The 17,486-nt window shown below is 36.0% G+C and overlaps 1 long non-coding RNA gene across 1 annotated transcript; it reads left to right on the top strand.

Moving 5' to 3' along the window:
* Positions 1-773: 773 nt before the first annotated feature.
* On the top strand, positions 774-15,418 carry LOC122240144. The gene is made up of 3 exons (XR_006219500.1): positions 774-890; positions 2,495-2,609; positions 15,334-15,418. It is a non-coding gene; the product is annotated as an uncharacterized LOC122240144 (long non-coding RNA).
* Positions 15,419-17,486: the final 2,068 nt, after the last annotated feature.

The raw sequence follows: 17,486 nt of genomic DNA, 5'->3' as shown, positions 1-17,486 counted from the left end.
AAACAAACTTCCTTGGCAGTACTATTATTAGTCCCATTTTACAAATGAGGAGACTGAGGCCAAGAGCTCAGAGATAGTGTGGACCTAGGCTTTGACTACAGGTAATCTGACAAATGGCCTTTGTGGCTACCAAAAAGGGAGAAGGACTGACATTTTCTTTTGCTCTCAGCAGAGAAGCTGGTTGACACAGTTCTACTTGCTGTTTGCCTGGATCACAGACTAGGCAGATTGTGATGTCTGTTGCTCTGAAAGTGTCTCCTAGTATCTTCTTTCCACTCTACTGAGAAATCTCCTGTCCATACTGCCTTTGGACATACCCTTCAGTCCTTCTCTATTTCTATTTTGTTTGCTTTTTCTTTATTTTTTTGTTTGTTTGTTTATTTTGAGAGAGAGAGAGACAGAGAGAGAGGAGAGGTGGCAGAGAGAGGGAGACAGAAAGAAAATTCCAAGCAGGCTCTATGCTGTTAGTGCAGAGCCAGGCCTGGGGCTCAACCTCACAAACTGAGAGATCATGACCTGAACTGAAATCAAGAGTCAAACACTCAATAGATTGAGCCACCCAGGGACCCCTCTATTTTGTTTGCTTTCTATGATTACAAAAATGTTTGCTCACTCTAGACTATTTTGTAAAGAGTATTTATGAAAATATAAAAATCCCATAATCTCTAAATTATTAATAATGAGTTGTTTTCTTACAGTCTCTTATGATGTCTCTCCTTTATAATTAGATACTTCGTGTCTTTATATCCTTATGTTTTGCTTTAGGTCTCCTTAGAAGTGGCTGCAGAGATGGGACTAGACATGCAAGAGATTTATTGCAGGAAACACCTAGGCTGAGACAAGCGGGGAGAACTGGAGAAGACTGAGAAAATCTTCACATCATGACACAGGTCTGATGCCAGTAAAGGAGTGCAAGGAGTGAAAAGAATTGAATATGCAAAATTTTAAGCCATAGGGCAAGTCTAAAAGTTTCAGTGCAGTGGCAGATCAGAGACATAGCTGGTGGGCTGTCAGTTATGTTCTATGTGGCTCATTATCAGGGTCACCAAGATTTACCCATTATGCAGCACACATCTATTTCTCCATGCACATTCCAGGAGCATCTCCTCATGCCCTTGTGGGTCTCTCAACCTGAGGAAAAAAACCTGAGGACTATTGTTAGCAGCATGAACAAAAGTCAATGTCCCTGCTGTTGATCTAGAGGCCACATCTGAGCTTCCTTCTCTACCATCCTTTTGAAACACTCCTCACCTTTAGCTATGACTGCATCAGGTCTTAGTGGATGGTCTAATTTGGGGATTCAAACCTGCATTTCTGAGGAGTCTAAGACCTTGATAATTATACCCTCCTCAGGTGAGAGTCACTGTATGTGCTTCTTCACATTTGCAATGGGGTCAGGTAATACCAGAAGGATCAAATGAATCATCTGGGTTCCATATGTATTTCTCCATACCTCCATTGTGTAAAAGCATCCCTACTTCTTCCTGATGATCACAGTCAACTATCTATGCCACCATAATGACTTCTCTTCTTACCTACTGGGTCCTAAATATAAGAAATCAAAATTTTTTTGGTAGCAGACATAACTTGTAGTTCAATGAGATCCTTGCTATATCCTCAGGCAAGGATATGCCCCCCTTTGTGGACCACAACATCCAACACTAGAGATCCCAGAGTTGATTTAGAATGAAATTCTAAAGAATGAAAATTCTCCACTAGGTTTTGAGGAGTGATGGTAAGAATAATGCTAAAGACACTCAGTGGTTCTGTCCCTGAATTCCCAGAGACATGTAATCTTCCCACTTGGGACACAACGTCATAGTAGAGTTCTCTGATCTCATACATACATAACATCATGAAGGATATCATCCCATCTTTTCTGGATATTGCCTCAAAGCTAGAGCTTCAGCTGTGCTTTTAGAAGGCTGTTCTATTGTTCTATAAGGTTGGCTATTTCTAGATGATGAGATGCCAGAAATAACTAGTGAGTCCCATGGTCATGGGCCCACTCTCATTCCTCTTTGCTGTGAAGTGGGTCTGCTGATTGGATGCTGTGATACAGGGATTCAGTATCTGTAGATCAGACATTCTGTAAGCCCCAGGATAGTGGTTGGTAACTGAATCTCAGAAGGCAGGAAAGAAATCCATATCCTGAGTAAGTGTCTATCACAATGAGAATGACCCACAACAGTTATCAGCATGGGAGAGCCCAAGGCAGTTGGTTTCCCAAGTGACCAGTTGGTCTCTGGTGGAATAGTGCACACTGGGAAGTCTTGTGATGTTATGGATTGAATTGTGTCCACCCAAAATCTATATGTTAAAGCCTTAATCCTTATTGTGATTCTATTTGGAGATAGGGGCCATAAAGAGGTAATTAAGGTTAAGTGAGGTCATAAGGATGGGACCCTAATCCAATAGAATTGATATATTTATGAGCAGAGGAAGAGACATCAGAGCTCACCCGTGCACTCTGTCTCTCCATGCATACCCAAAGAAAAAGGCCATGTGACAACACAGCAAGAAGGTAACATCTGCAAGCCCAGCAGTGAGGCCTCGCCAGAAACCAATCATGTTGGCACCTTGGTCTTGGACTTCCAGCCTCCAGAATTGTGAGAAAATAAATTTATGTTGTATAAGCCACCCAGTCATTGGTATTGTGTTATTGCAGCTAAGCAGAATAATAGGTTACTGATAGGATGGAAATTTAGATATGTAGCACCTGAGTTTATGAGTACATTATACTCTTCTCAGCAGATCTAAGACAGTGGAATATTTCCAAGACTTCCACACATATTCTCTTATTATTCATTAGGCAGACAACTCTGGAGAAATTGAAATTGTCTTAAATATGAGTGAATTATAAAATGCTAATAAAAAGCATTCTCCACTCAAATTCTTATTGAGCCCCTGACTATTTAAGTTAACAGTTCTAGGGAAGAGATGGTTAATACAATATCTCAGCCATTAGAGCTTCTACTAAATAGTGGAAACTCGATTGATATGGTATTTCTGCAAGAAGGTGTCTTTTGCCTTTGGTTCCAAAAGGCATTTTGTTGAGATTGCCAAAATTAGAAAATGAAATTGTCTTGAATATCTTTTATGGTTCATTTATTAAACATTCAGTACGAATAAATGTGAATCTGATGTTTTTTAAATCTTGAAATAGATTTTTAGGAAATGACTTTCTACTTCTTTGGAATTGACATCTTTTCACCAGTAGAAAAATTCCTAAATAATTCAGCAAACTATTTTTGCACCTACTATGTGTTATTGTAGCATGTAATGGGGATAAAACAATAAAAAAGACAGGTGTTAATTACTCCTGCAAGGAGATTATGGAATAACGGATTCTTTGTCAGAGATTCACTGAAGGTGTCAAGGTCAAATATTTGTTACATCTTTTGATGCAGTTTTGAGGCCTGTGTATCTGCTTTAATTCCATTAGCATCTGCACAGTCAAGAGGAATAGCATAATGAAAGGAAATACTGCCCAGAGTGTGTGTCATTTTATTCAGTTGATACTCATTGTAAAGATAAATCTTATTAGTAGGGTGAGCGAGGATGAGCACTGTCATACTGTGTGTAGTGAGCTGGAAGTACAAACATAAAAGCAAATAAAGGATGCCCAGTTCATGCAGCAAAGCTGGTTCAAACCAAATTTGTGGCCTACAGAAATGGGACCTGGGTAAAATTTTCTAATTGTTGTATATTATTACTCTTCTAAGTTATATGTAGTAGACCATTTGTCTACTGTATCCTAATGTGAGAAGATATTTATAAAGTAGTACATAATTCCCAGTGAGGAAATTCTTTTGTTCATCACTTTTGTTCATCACTTATGATCTTTTAAGTTATCACTATTATTCTTGCACTGTCATGTAGTATATCAAGTGTGCAGTGTGTACTGTGTGTACATGTGTGTGTGTGTGTGTGTGTGTGTGTGTGTGTGTGCGCGCCTATGTGTGCATTGCTAGATACAACCCTTCTATTTCTGCCTACAGCATCCAGTTCCTTGTTTTACAGTATACACATTGTAGGGTTTTTGCTAAACTACTGTTCTGTATTAAATTGCTAATCCTCATGGGAAAATGTCTTTTCTTTCCCTAAATAGATTTAATATAGGCATACAAAAGTTTATTCCCAAGACCTTTAGCTATATCCAATAAATATGTCCAAGGAAGAACATGCATTATTTTTCATATCATCAAACTCAAGGACAGTATCACTGGAGCAACTTTACAGCTCTCTATAAAATTAAATGCACATAACTCTTTTGTTACAGTTACCACAGAACACATTGTATCTGAAAATGTTTCCAAGAGCCACACTAAATTCACAGAATTGAACCAAGTAGAAGATACTGCTTTATTAATACAGTTTACACTAAACTCACTTAAAAAACTATACCCTGAGATGTGGTGGTAAATTTTCTTCTAAATTAAATTGTAAAGGTCTACCCCATAATTAGTCATATTTGCTAGAATACTAAAAACTGCCACATCTTTCCTCACATGATTTGGTTGCTAGACTACATAGTTAATGATGCGTAATCTATGAAGGTGTGAGTACTCCCTTAGTACTCTGACAAGATGTTTCAGTTAATTGTTCCTCCTTGTAATTTATCTTCAGTTTTGAATGTGATTCCAGGGGCAAAAGCTTTATGAATAAAAATAATCTTTGCTATATCATTTTGCTTTCTGGATGAGGAAATACCTAGGCCTGGAAAGAAGAAGAACAAAGGAATACCCAGTGTTAGGAAATGTATGAGTAGGATACTCTGTTCTATTCAAAAGTGTGCTGCTTTTTTCTTTGTGAATAATATAAATAAGGGTCTTATTTTTTTGTTGTTGTTTATTGATTTTTTTGTCATGGGTCTAATCTTATTATTTTATTTTTAGTCACTAAACACTACTTCAGTTGGTTTACATTTTTTTAATAAAATTTTTTAATGTTTATTTATTTTTTGAGAGAGAGAGACAGAGCATGAGTGGGGGAGGGGCAAAGGGAGAGAGAGAGAGAGAGGTTGACACAGAATGCTAAGCAGTCTCCAGGCTCTGAGCTGTCAGCACAGAGCCTGACACGGGGCTTGAACCTACAAACTGCGAAATCATGACCTGAACTGAAGTCAGACACTTAACCAACTGAGCCACCCAGGCACCCTGGGTTGGTTTATATTTTGTATAAAGTATATTAACGAGCACCAAGACTGGTGCTGTAAAATGCAATCTATATGTGACCTTAACATAGAGAATTATATAATTATGAAATTAGAGTTCTGATTGGTTTTATTTGGTTTGAACAGTAGTGATCCACATTTCAAAGACGCAAGAAGCATAAAACACTCTTGCAACAAACATAATACTGCCTGATTTTATATGTGACAGCTTATATTTGTTACACACAATTTTTTAGGATGGCAGTTCAACAGATTCAGCAGATGAAATAACCGAAGACACCAAACTCATTTATATTATTGTAACAATAAACCAGATATATTCTGGATGGAGTCTCCTGTTCCTTTGAAATAACTTAAGACAGGCTCAGACTCCAAAAATAACCTTTGGAAACCTAAGCCCTTTCTCTAACATTATGTGAGCTTCTGTGAGTATGGTTCCTCTGCCTTTGGGCTTATGCTTCTGTACATGCTGTTTCACCCTCAAACAACCGAGAAGTGAGTTTATCCCCATTTGCAACGTATCAAGAAAAATATTCTACAAAAAAATCACTCGTAACTAAGATAGTTCCATTAAATACTATTTGAGAAGCAGATGATGGCAGGGTGCTGGAGCTGACAGAAGAGAGGCTGTACATTGAAGCAACAGAAAGAGTTAGAAAGTAGGTAGTTTCTAATGGATACTTCTTACAGATGTCCCTGCCATGCTCCATCTCTCTGGTTCTGACTCTCTCACAATTCTTTGTCTCCATACACTTCCCTCCTAAGAACAAAAGCTTCATATCTTTGTTTCTTACAGAAAAGTGTATCACCATTGTATAGTTTGGTATTTTCTGATACTAACCTTCGTAGGATTTACCCTCTATAGAAAGTAGCTTAGCAGGATAATTAGCCAAAGGCATTTCCCTTCTAAGGGAAGTTATTTTGCCTTGTCCAAATGACTTCTGTGAATGAAATATCCTTAGATTAAGGAGGCAGAAAGGGTTCACTTGTAGTAACTGAGGGCTTGACATTCTGTAGTTAGGACTGTAGGGGGAGTCTTGAGGTTGGTGGTCAACAACTCACAGTGATCGCTTCATCAGTCACCAAACTCATCCTATGGGAAAGCTATCTCTGTAAAAGTAAAGTAGTATTTCATAGGAAAATAATTCAAGGGCCTCTTCCTTTGGCTTCAAAGTGTTTCAGGATTTCTTTTTTTTACCTCAATACCTGGGGTTCATTGTCCTGCTGCTTCGAAGAATGAAGAGGTGGACACAAAATAAAATAAGCAGCAGGCAAAAGTTTATTACAGTATGAGAAAGTAAGAATAGTATGAAAGTTCTCTTTACAGAGAGGGTGCATTCGAAAGTGAATGCCCATGACTATAGGCAAGGGTCTTTATTTTATAAGGTTTTGGTCGCCCCCCACTCCTACCCCTCCTTTCTCCCTTGTTTCTTCTCAGGTTCTACCCTTATTGACTGAGTAACTCTAAACATCTAGTCATTCTTTTTTGATTGGTTCATTTCCATTGTATGATGAGTGTTCTATGGCCTTACTGTTCCTTGTGGGTCATATGTTTTATGGTCTACTTGGTTTTAGTCGGGTCTTTTTTCAAATTCTTAGGGGAACCTGAGGGGTAGTAGGTGGTGTCCTTTATATCCTTAAGAGGAACTTTACCCCTTGAGGGGGTTTGCTATGGTCAGATACTCCCAGCATTGTTCCAAAATAAGTGTTTTCCCTACCCAAGGAACTCAGGTCCTAATCTTTCCCTCTCTGCCTACTTTATCTTTCCCTGTCGTAAAAAGACCAAACTTACCACTTACAGCTTTATATGAAAAGTGAGTCTTCTCTTTTTGGTTAAGAAGTGACAAGTATATTCCTGGCCTTGTAGTATTAGTGAAAACGTACATTTATTAAGTAATAAATTGCTGTATTTTTAGTGGTGTACTCATAATAAAATTACATTAATTGTGTAGTAATTTCTAAATTAGAATACATGTTATCAATTCAGGTAATACCTTCTTGTCTTGGTATTTTCCCAGAAATAATATCTGTAAAATTCTGTTTCCAGAACAGAATGCATTGATCCAGAACACCCAAATGGTTGTCTGTTTAGAAGTGCTTCAACATTTACAACAAAAAACACAAAAGTATTTAGAAAAATTCTGTCTTGGCAGGCTAACAGGGCCAATTCAGAACTGAAAAATTGTTATTTAAAACTAACTCGATTGGGTTAAGATTTTGCTTTCTATTTCACACTCAATCCATCCACTTTCTTTGAATACACTCACATACATATAATTCATTTTTGAAAGAGAACACTGAAAATATTTATTTTGAAAATAATATGGACTGGATATACAAAAATGTCAGACATATTGCCATAGACTTTACATGCTCATATTTTAGACATGTTTTCATATTTAAGACTTGTTTTACACCGTTGCTTAGCAACATTCTGGTCATTTATTTCAAAAACAACTTCTAAATTACAAAGCCTTTTGTGAAAAAGAAATAAGAAAATTTTGACTTTTTTTCATGTATAGAAAAAAATGCAGAGAAAATGTCCATTGTTGTGCATAAAAGGACTATTGTATTAAATGCTGAAAAATAACATTCTGAGTAAATTATTTGTTGTGATCTTTAAGTCTTTTTATTTAAAACATTAATAATAATGAAGTCATTTGTTCTTCGCTCTTTTCAGTTACTGGTTAATGTGGCATCCAATTTATGTCCAAAAGGTTAAGTATATATAACAGCCTAATATTTTAAGAAAAAAGCTGGATGAAAATGAGGTTCTTTGTTTTCTGTTTTTGTGTTACCTGAAGAGGTGACTAAGTAGGGAGTTAATATTTAAAACACATAAATATGTATTAAATGCAGAGCACTAATGCTTCTATTATAAAAACTTGTTACCTTCTGCCTGAGGTATTAGTTTTTTGCACATATTTTATCCTCCACACTAGTCTCTGTGCTCCTTAAGATCAAAACCTTTTCTTTTTTAAAATTATTTATTTTGATAGAGAGAGATAGTGTGCACTCACAAACGAGTAGGGGAGGAGTAGAGAGAGAGAGAGAGAGAGAGAGAGAGAGAATCCCAACCAGACTCCGTGCTGTAGCCAGAGCCCGACGTGGGGCTCAATCCAAAGAACCATGAGATAATGAATGACCTGAGCCAAAATCAAGTGTCAGATGCTTAGCCAACTAAGCCACACAGGCACCCAGAACCTTTTCTTATTTGTTGTTGAGTTCTCATAATCTGGTAGTATCTTGTGTATAACAGGCATTCAACATGTATCAAGTTGAATATTTTAATAACAATAATTATCATAGTAACTGTGACAATATTTTTGAGCAGTTGTCTATGTGCCATGTACCATATCAAGCACTCTATTTTAATTGTAGAAGCAATTATGTTATTTTTTCTGTTTACATCATGGGCAGGGGAGAAGGAACTCTTAAATTATAGTGAATACAAAAGCTGGGAAACACTCTAATATATAACCAAGAACTTGCAGTCTTCCACATTGTGATAAATAAGGTAAATTGAAATGCTTATACTTTTAAGTATTGATAGGCTTAACAATTGTTTTTCTCAAGCTTAGATCTCAAAACACACCAAGCATAATTAGTTATATCTTGGTGTAATGGATATCTGTTGATTTAGCCTGTGTAGTGTATATTGTCTCATCTGGTACAGCATCCTGTTTGTTGTTGTTGTTGTTGTTGTTGTTGGGTTTTTTGATTTGTTTTTTCCCTTGAGAAATCTCTCCTCCATTCTCAGTTCATATGGTCACGTGGGACAACCCACCCTCCAACCCCAGAAGTGGGAACATAATCTATGCCTTATCCATGACAGTGGCCTTTCCTTTGGCTATCCCTGTGGTAATTCAGCTATTAATACATGACACAAAGGAAACAATTAGCACTAGGTGTTCTGTTGCAAAAGGGGAAAGAGGTATGCTCTTTTCACTGGGATTGTTGAGCTGGTTGGATTTAAGAGTAGAGCTACTGTAGTCACTATTTCTTCAGCACATCCCTTTGAGACTGAAGCTAGTGAGGAAGAAACAGTGCCAAGGCAAACACCAAAGAATACCTGTTCCTAACAATGTCCACTGATGAATGCTAAAATCACTGGGTGAAAGTTTGAGGAGAAACAGGATATTAGCATAGTCTCAAAGTGCCTCCTCCAAGTCATTTATCAATTACAAAGGGAGAAATCTTAATTTTACAATGAAGAAATCTGGCAGACAAAATTTAACCAAGCAGTCAAGGTCAACATCACCAGAAATAAGATATATTAGCATTATATTTCCTCAATATTATATACTTAAAGAGGAAAAATAAATCAATATTTTGTGGTATTCTTGCCAAAAATTCAGAAACTTAAGCTAATCATCAGACAAGAAGAAATGTCGGACAAACTCAAAATGAGGCACATCTCCAAAATAAGTGACCAGTATTCATCAAAAGTTTCAAGATAATGAAAGATAAGGAAAGACTGTGGAAAGTTTTGAAGAGACAGAACAACTAATGCAATATGGCAACCTGGATTAGGTCTTGGAAAATAAAAAAAAGATTTTAGGCAAAAAAAATTTGGTGAAATTTAAAAATAAGGTCTGTAAGTTTAATTAATAATATTGTACCAACACTAAATTTTCCTGGGTTTTAAAAAAAATTAAGTTTATTTATTTATTTTGAAGAGAGACAGAGAGAGAGAGAGAGAGAGGGAGAGAGAGAGAGAGAGAGAGAGAGAGAGAATCCCAAGCAGGCTCTGCTCTGACAGGGCAAATACAGGGCTCAAACTCATAAAGAGTGAGATCATGACCTAAGCTGAAATCAAGAGTCAGTCGTTTAATCAACTGAGCCACCCTGGCACCCGTCTAATTTCCTGGTTTTGAAAATTGTATTATGTCTATCTAAATTGCTAACATTTTATTTTATTTTATTATTATTTTTTAAGGTTTATTTATTTATTTTGAGGGAAACAGAGACAGTGCAAGTGGGGGAGGGGCAGAGAGAAAGGGTGAGAGAGAAAATCCTAAGCAGGCTCCACACTGTCAGCACAGAGCATGACGTGAGGCTCAAACCCATGAAGCCTCAAGATCATGACCTGAGCTGAAATTGAATTGGATACTTAACCAACTGAGCCACCCAGGTGCCCTTAAATTGTGAACATTTTAGAGGAAACTGAATGAAGAATATATGTGAACTCTTGGTAATATTCTTCCAAATTTTCTGTAAGTCTAAAACGCTTTCAAAATCAACAGTTAAAGAAACACACACAAAAAGAAATTGAGTCAACAGATTAAGATTAGATTCCTGGCAACTTTGTGTACCTCTATTCAGCCATATTTGAGCACAGACATACCCATTAGTCTTTCAGGTCATGAGTTGAAAAATTCTTTAATCATTTTAGTTGGATTTCTCTCACTTTCAAGCAAAAGAGATATGACAAATATGTATTTATCTTCTTTGCCAGTGAGTTTACTGTGGTCTGTCTAGAAAATGCCTCATGACTAATAAGGTGTTCCATGTAAGGGGATTTTCCCAATAATTTCTATGCTCAAGGCAATACTTTTTTTCATTTTAAAAATAATTTTGCATGGAGGCGTTTTTCTATAATGTACTTTTCACTTTTATATCTTTGCTGTGGAGTGTACTAAATATGAATTTTCATTCTTCCAATGATTTTGAGTCATCATTCTGAACATAGATCATCTTCTATCACAGAATGTGTTGGTATTGATTGATTGATTGAAATATTGAAATGTATGCTTATACATTAATTGACCTCTGATTCTAGAATTTATTTATTTTGTCCATTCTTATAATTTATGAATCCCACTTACCTTATTGGTTTTACATACATTTTCTTACTGTTAAACTATTTATAACAGTGTTCCTCCCACCAGAACTTGCTGTTGTATATCTGCTGTTGGAGAACACAATCTTACTGAAATCAAATTTAAATCAAGAGTCATATGGTAACTAAGGAATATCATAAATATTTCTTGTATGATCAAAGTTCATAGATTTTGTGATATCTTTTTTAGGCACAGAATTTTTGTGGGCTTTGTTTTTTTCATATATGTAACTATGGACTATGATCTATGTGGGTGAATTGAATGTGTCACTTTAGGATATGATAATGTGACTCAATTAGAAATTAAAGTTTGTAGTTTATGTTTTATTAATATTTTCAAGTAATTTGTTTCCTTAATAAGTCGTCAGTGCTCCTGCTCACCATGATATGTTTCCCAAGATGGCCTAAGAAAAATGAACATCACAGAATGACAGGGAGAACTACGAATAAGTCCCTTGGGCAGATTAAAAGTGTCTCCATGTGCCAGGGCCTGTGATTGCTTCTTCCCGCTTACAGAATCATTCATGACATTCTTTTTGTGACAGGTCTTTTGTCCTAGCTGATGTGAATATAGAGCTTCCTTTTTGCCTGTATGTGTCAATTCCCGACAGTCACCTTAAATGCCTATCCCCTTTTATCTTGGTCTCCTTCAAAATGTGTCTCGTGCACATGTATTGGGCTTATAATTAATCTGAGCTGATTGCACTTCTCCTCACTGCCCATATGCATCTATTATTATCCATTCTTCTTCTTTTTTTAATTCCTTCAAGTCAGCAGCAGCTATACTGTGCTGTCATTTCCTTGGCTTGGAATCAATTCTCTTTTCCTGCCAAGTGCCATGGATCCTACAAAGTGCTTCTGTTGCAGTAGTAATTTTGTTACCTAATATAAATGAACAGTAAGGCTTCAGAGTCTACTATAAATAGCATGGAGTTTCTCAAAGGTCTCCCACTGATTGTTCACCAGACTGATTTAATCTCTACTAATAGTCTTAATTCATAAATTGACATTTTAGCATTTTTTTCTGGATTTTCCCCACCACAGTCCCAATTAATTTTTTTTACTGTTTGTAGAGAATTGGCCCTTAATTGTTTTAGTGTACTTATTTGTAACTCTAGCTAGTCTTAAAGAAAGAGGAGAAGGAGTAATAAACAGGGAGATTCAGGTTTTTCCACTATTTCTTATTCTTGTGAACTATTTGTCCCTCAACCTCCTGAGTATAACATAACTGCGAAGGGACTCTTTCTGTACATTTTGTCAATTAAGGTCATCAGCTCGTAAGAAAGTCTATTGATGACTGGCAATACTCAGGGTATAGTGTTCAGTAAAAGGGAAATGGCATAATGATGTAATGCAGAAAATTCTGGGCAGGGAGTTGAAGAGATGGAATTTGGTCACAACTAGACTGATATATTTCTGAGTAATGTGTAAGTTCAGTTCCACCTTCTGAAAATAGTTAGGCTTGACTACATGAGCTTAAACTGCTTTCTTCTTTAATATATTATGAGTCTAGAATACTGTGTTCCTCCAGGAATTCACAATTTAATTGAAATGTAGAACGAGAAGAGTTGCATTGCCTGCAATTCCTTGTGAGAGTTTTATAGCACAGGAGCCATGTTTTATTCTCTCTCAGGTCTCAAGTCCAAACACAGCCTAAAACAGAAGATCCAGGTTTTTTTTCCATTGAGACACATATAACAGATGATAGTCACACTTACAATCCATACTTAGAGAAGCACATGTGATTATGATCTATTCCATGTCCACATGGGAAATTTCTCCCCTTCTCTGTCATATTTTGAAATCCACTGTTGAATCTTCTTTTGTTCATTTATTTAGACATCTTTATTCAGGCGTAATATACAATAAACTTTATATATAAAGTGTCCAATTTCATCTGTTGGCACATGTATACACCTGAAAAATGATCACAATATAATGAATGTATCTAGCAACTCCAGTGATTTCCTCATGCTTCTTTGTAATTCCTCCCTTCTGCTTCACCATATTTTTCTGTCCTCAAGCTACTACTGATCTGGTTACTATCATGAGAGATTAGTTTGAGTTTTCTAAAACTTTAAACAAATGAAATCAAGAAATAGAAAGATACTTTTTGGCGGGAGGTGGGGATTTGGGTTTTCATACTGCACAATTATTTTGTTCATATCTCTTGTAGGTATAAATAGGTCATTACTCTTTATTGCTGGGTTACATTTCACTATATAAATATACCACAGTATTTTAATCCATTTCCCTGCTGGTGAGCATTTGTTTGCTTTAAATATTTGACTATTACAAAACAAAGCTACATGAACATTCGTATATATAACTTGTATGGACATGTGCTTTCAATTCCCTTGGATAAATACTTAGGAATGATTGGATCATATGGTAGGTATATGTTTAACCTTTTAAGTAATTGTTCTTTTCCAAACTAGTTATACTATTTTACATTCTGACTTGCAGTGTATAAGAGTTCCAGGTGTTCTGTCTTCATCAGCATTATAGTCAATCATTTTGATGTTAGCCATTCTAATAGGTGGTAGTATATAATTGTGGTTAACTTGCATTTCTTTAATGATTCATGATTTGAGCATTTTGTGTACATGTATGTCAGAGATCTGTGCATTCTTTGGTAATATGCCTGTTAAAATATTTGCCTATTTTTAAAATTTTTGGGTTTTCTTTTTCATAATTCCAAGTCCTGAGGGTTCTTTATGTATACAAATTCTTTACCAGAAACATGATTTATAAGTATTTTCATTCAGTATGTGGCTTCTATTTTCATTGTCTTTATAGTTTCTTTTGAAGAACAGAAGTTTTAAACTTCATGCTCTAATTTATTTTTTAAATAATAAATGGCTTGCAGATTCTGGCACTTTATTAATATTAACAAATAATTTGTTACTTACCTCACACCAAATCATGATACATAAATGTGACTTGATACTATGGAAGAGGATGCTGAGTCCCTACTGGTGGTGAGGTCATGATTAGTGCAGCTATTTTATGGTATTTTTTTTCTTTGTTGCATAGTAATTGCTGATACCCAGTCACTTCATTTTTAGGCCATTTGAAAATAGCTTAGGGTAAAGGTTGTTGTAGATGTAAGCTCCAGGTTGGATAACTTTGTGGATTCATTGTTGTATTTTCAATATTGGAATATTAAGTTTATATCCCTGAAGTGGAACTGCATTGTTGAAAAAACACAAATGTCCTCCTGACAGTCCTAAGCAATTGCTTTTATATAATGCTTTTTATATAGCAATTATGTTTCTTGCCCTTAACTTTATTACTGACAAAGAGTAGATGCTAATCTCCAAGACAGGATTTTTTTTAAGTTTATTTATTTTGAGAGAGAGAGAGAGTGAGAGGGGGCAGAGAGAGGGAGAGAGAGATCCCAAGCAGGTTCTGCACTATCATCAGCCCAGAGCCCAATGTGGGGCTCGAACTCAGCAACCATGAGATCATGACCTGAGCTGAAATCAAGAGTCAGACGCTTAACTGAACTGAGCCACCCAGGTGCCCCTCCAAGATAGGATGTTTTATGCAAACAAAATATGCAGTCTCAGACTGCTAAAGACAGAGAAATGACAAGACTTGTGACATACAGAATCTGTTCATTCAAAGAAGTGCCATCCCTATTCATGGTAATGAGAAGCATGGATGTGGGAAACTGGAGTCAGTTCCCTTATGGTTGATTCATGCCTTCCTATTCACTGCCCCCAATTTTTGTACACAGAAATGTTGTCCATACATTATCACATTTTGGTTTGATCAAAGTTCGGTCTTAGAATCTTTAGTCTGCTCCAGTAAAATAAAGGTATAGGGTATCCTCCTGCTTGAAATGAAAAAATCCTAGAAAGTATCATATGATATTAAATCTTCACATTTTATAATTGAACTTCATCAAAATATTGTCTAATAATTACACTACACCTGACCATTAAGGTCATGGTAAATTGGTTTGGTGTGAGAAAGGAAGGAAAAGTAATTTTGGAATATCGTCATTGACAACAGGAGAAGGCAAACACAACAGGTTATTGTGTGGTAAGATAAAGAACTAAGGACAAATACTAGAAGTCAAACAATATCTATCCATTATCTCTTTCTTCAATATTAAAGTTCCCAAGTTTTAGCTGAGCCTGTGATTTTCATTTGCAGGCTACGTTCCCACTTCCTTTGCAGTTTGTGTACTCGTGTGACTGAGTTCTGGACAATAGCGCATAACTGGAAATAAAGAATGTTATTTGGTCATGCCCATAAACAGAATTGTACTTATGCTTTCTTGCCTTCTTATTCCCTGCTGTGACAGGTGACGAGTACTTGACAAGACAGCAACTGTGGACCCAAAGATGGAAGTAATGTGTTTGGGACTATAGAATTACCTTCTAATCCAGGCTCCTTACTTCTGGAGAGGTAAGGACTTATGAAAGAAATAATAAACATCTGTTTTCTTTAAGTTTCTGTATTTTTGGATTCTTTGTTATAACAGCTTAGCCTGTGCTCCAATTAATAATGTCAGGATTATCAAAGAAGAGAAGATAACACTAATTTCTACAGAGCATAATAAAGGTAAATTTAAACCTTGGGTTTACGAACTTGCCAGGTTACCACACTTTATGAAGGCTTTATTCACAGGCTTGTGGCAATTTTTATTTAGGTGAACGACTTTTACTCAGGCTGTTTTTAAATCATTAGGACTACAGTAACAACATTAGCAAATGCAGGAAGACAGTCCTGCCCTTAGCAATCAGGCAGAGCAGAGGCAAGGATTCAATTATGGAGAAAAAGAGTATATTTGTTTCCTGAGACTGTGTAACACATTTCCACAACCTTAGCAGCTTAAAACAGTACAAATATATTATTTCACAGTTTCTATGGTGAAGGGGCCGGTAGATTTTCTGCTCAAGTCTCACACGGTTGTAGTCAGGCTTTTGGTTGGCAGGGAGGGTGCTCCATTCTTATCTGAAGTTTGAGAAACTCTTCCACACTCATTCAATTTGTTAGCAAGATTCATTTCTCTGCATCTGTAGAACTCGTGGCAGTTTCCATTTTCTTCTAGGCCAATAGGAGAATGTCTCTCAGGCTTCACCTTATTCCTTCGATCATCTATCTATCTATCTATCTATCTATCTATCTATTTATCATCTATCTATCAATCTATGTATATAGCTATCATCTCTCTATCTATTATTGTAATAAGAACATTTAATAGGAGAGCTACCCTGTTGACAAGTCTTGACGGACACGGTACAGTATTGTTAATTACAGGTATAATTGTGTACAGCAAACCTCTATAACTTATTAGTCTTGAACAGCTGAACATTCATTGAACAGCAACTCTTTATTTATCATTCTCTCCAGTCCCTAAAAATTCTATTCCCTGTTTCTCTTAGCTTGACTATTTTAAATACTCACATACATGGCAACATGCAGTATTTATCCTTCTGTGACTGTCTTATTTCACTTAGCATAATGTCCTCGAGGTTCACCCATGTTGTTGAGTGGTGTTGAGAAAACTGGATATCCACATGAAAAAGAATGAAATTGGACCCTTTTACCACACACAAAATCAATTCAAAATGGATTAAAGATTAAAGACTTAAACATAAGGTTTGAAACTATAACACTTCTAGAAGAAAACAGGAGAAAAGCCTTCATGGCATTTGTCTAGGCAATGATTTCTTGGATATGACATCAAAAGCAAAGGCCTTAAAGGCAATAATAGAATGTGAGAGTACATAAAACTAAAAACTTCTGCACTGTAAAGAAAACAATTAACAGAGTGAAAAGGCAACCTAGAAAGGGAGAAAATATTTTTAAACTATATATATGATGAGGGGTTCATTTCCAAAACATATAAGAAACTCGTACAACTCAATAGCAAAAAAAGCAAATAACTCAATTAAAAAATAGAGAAAGAACTTGCTAGACATTTTTCTAAAGAACACATACAGAATGGCCAATGTGTATATGAAAAGTTGCTTAACCTCACTAATTTTCAGGGAAATGCAAATCAAAACTACAGCAAGCTAGCACTTTACTTCTGTTAGATGGTTATTATAAATCTAAAGAATTAAAAATAGTACTCTCATATCATCCAGCAATCCCATTTCTGGATATATATTGTCCCAAATTGAAATCAATATCTTGAAGAGATATTTGCATTCTCATGCTCACTGAAACATTATTCACAATAGCTAGGATATGGAAACAGCCTAAATGTCTGTCAACAGATGAATGGGTAAAGAAAATCTTGTATATACAAATAATGGAATATCATTCATCCTTAAAAGAAAAAGAAGAAGAACGTCCTGTCACTTCACTTTATTTTAAAGGACTTGGTTAATTAGATCAGACTCACCTAGGATAGTATCTCCAATTTAAAACCAGTTGGGTAAGGATTTTAATTACATCTGCTAAACCCATAGTAACACATTAGTGTTTGAATCACTAGGAAAAAAG

This window comes from Panthera tigris, chromosome B4 (genome assembly GCF_018350195.1).
Source record: "Panthera tigris isolate Pti1 chromosome B4, P.tigris_Pti1_mat1.1, whole genome shotgun sequence".
Taxonomy (NCBI): Eukaryota; Metazoa; Chordata; class Mammalia; order Carnivora; family Felidae; genus Panthera; species Panthera tigris.
This window is presented reverse-complemented; position numbering and strand designations above follow the sequence as displayed.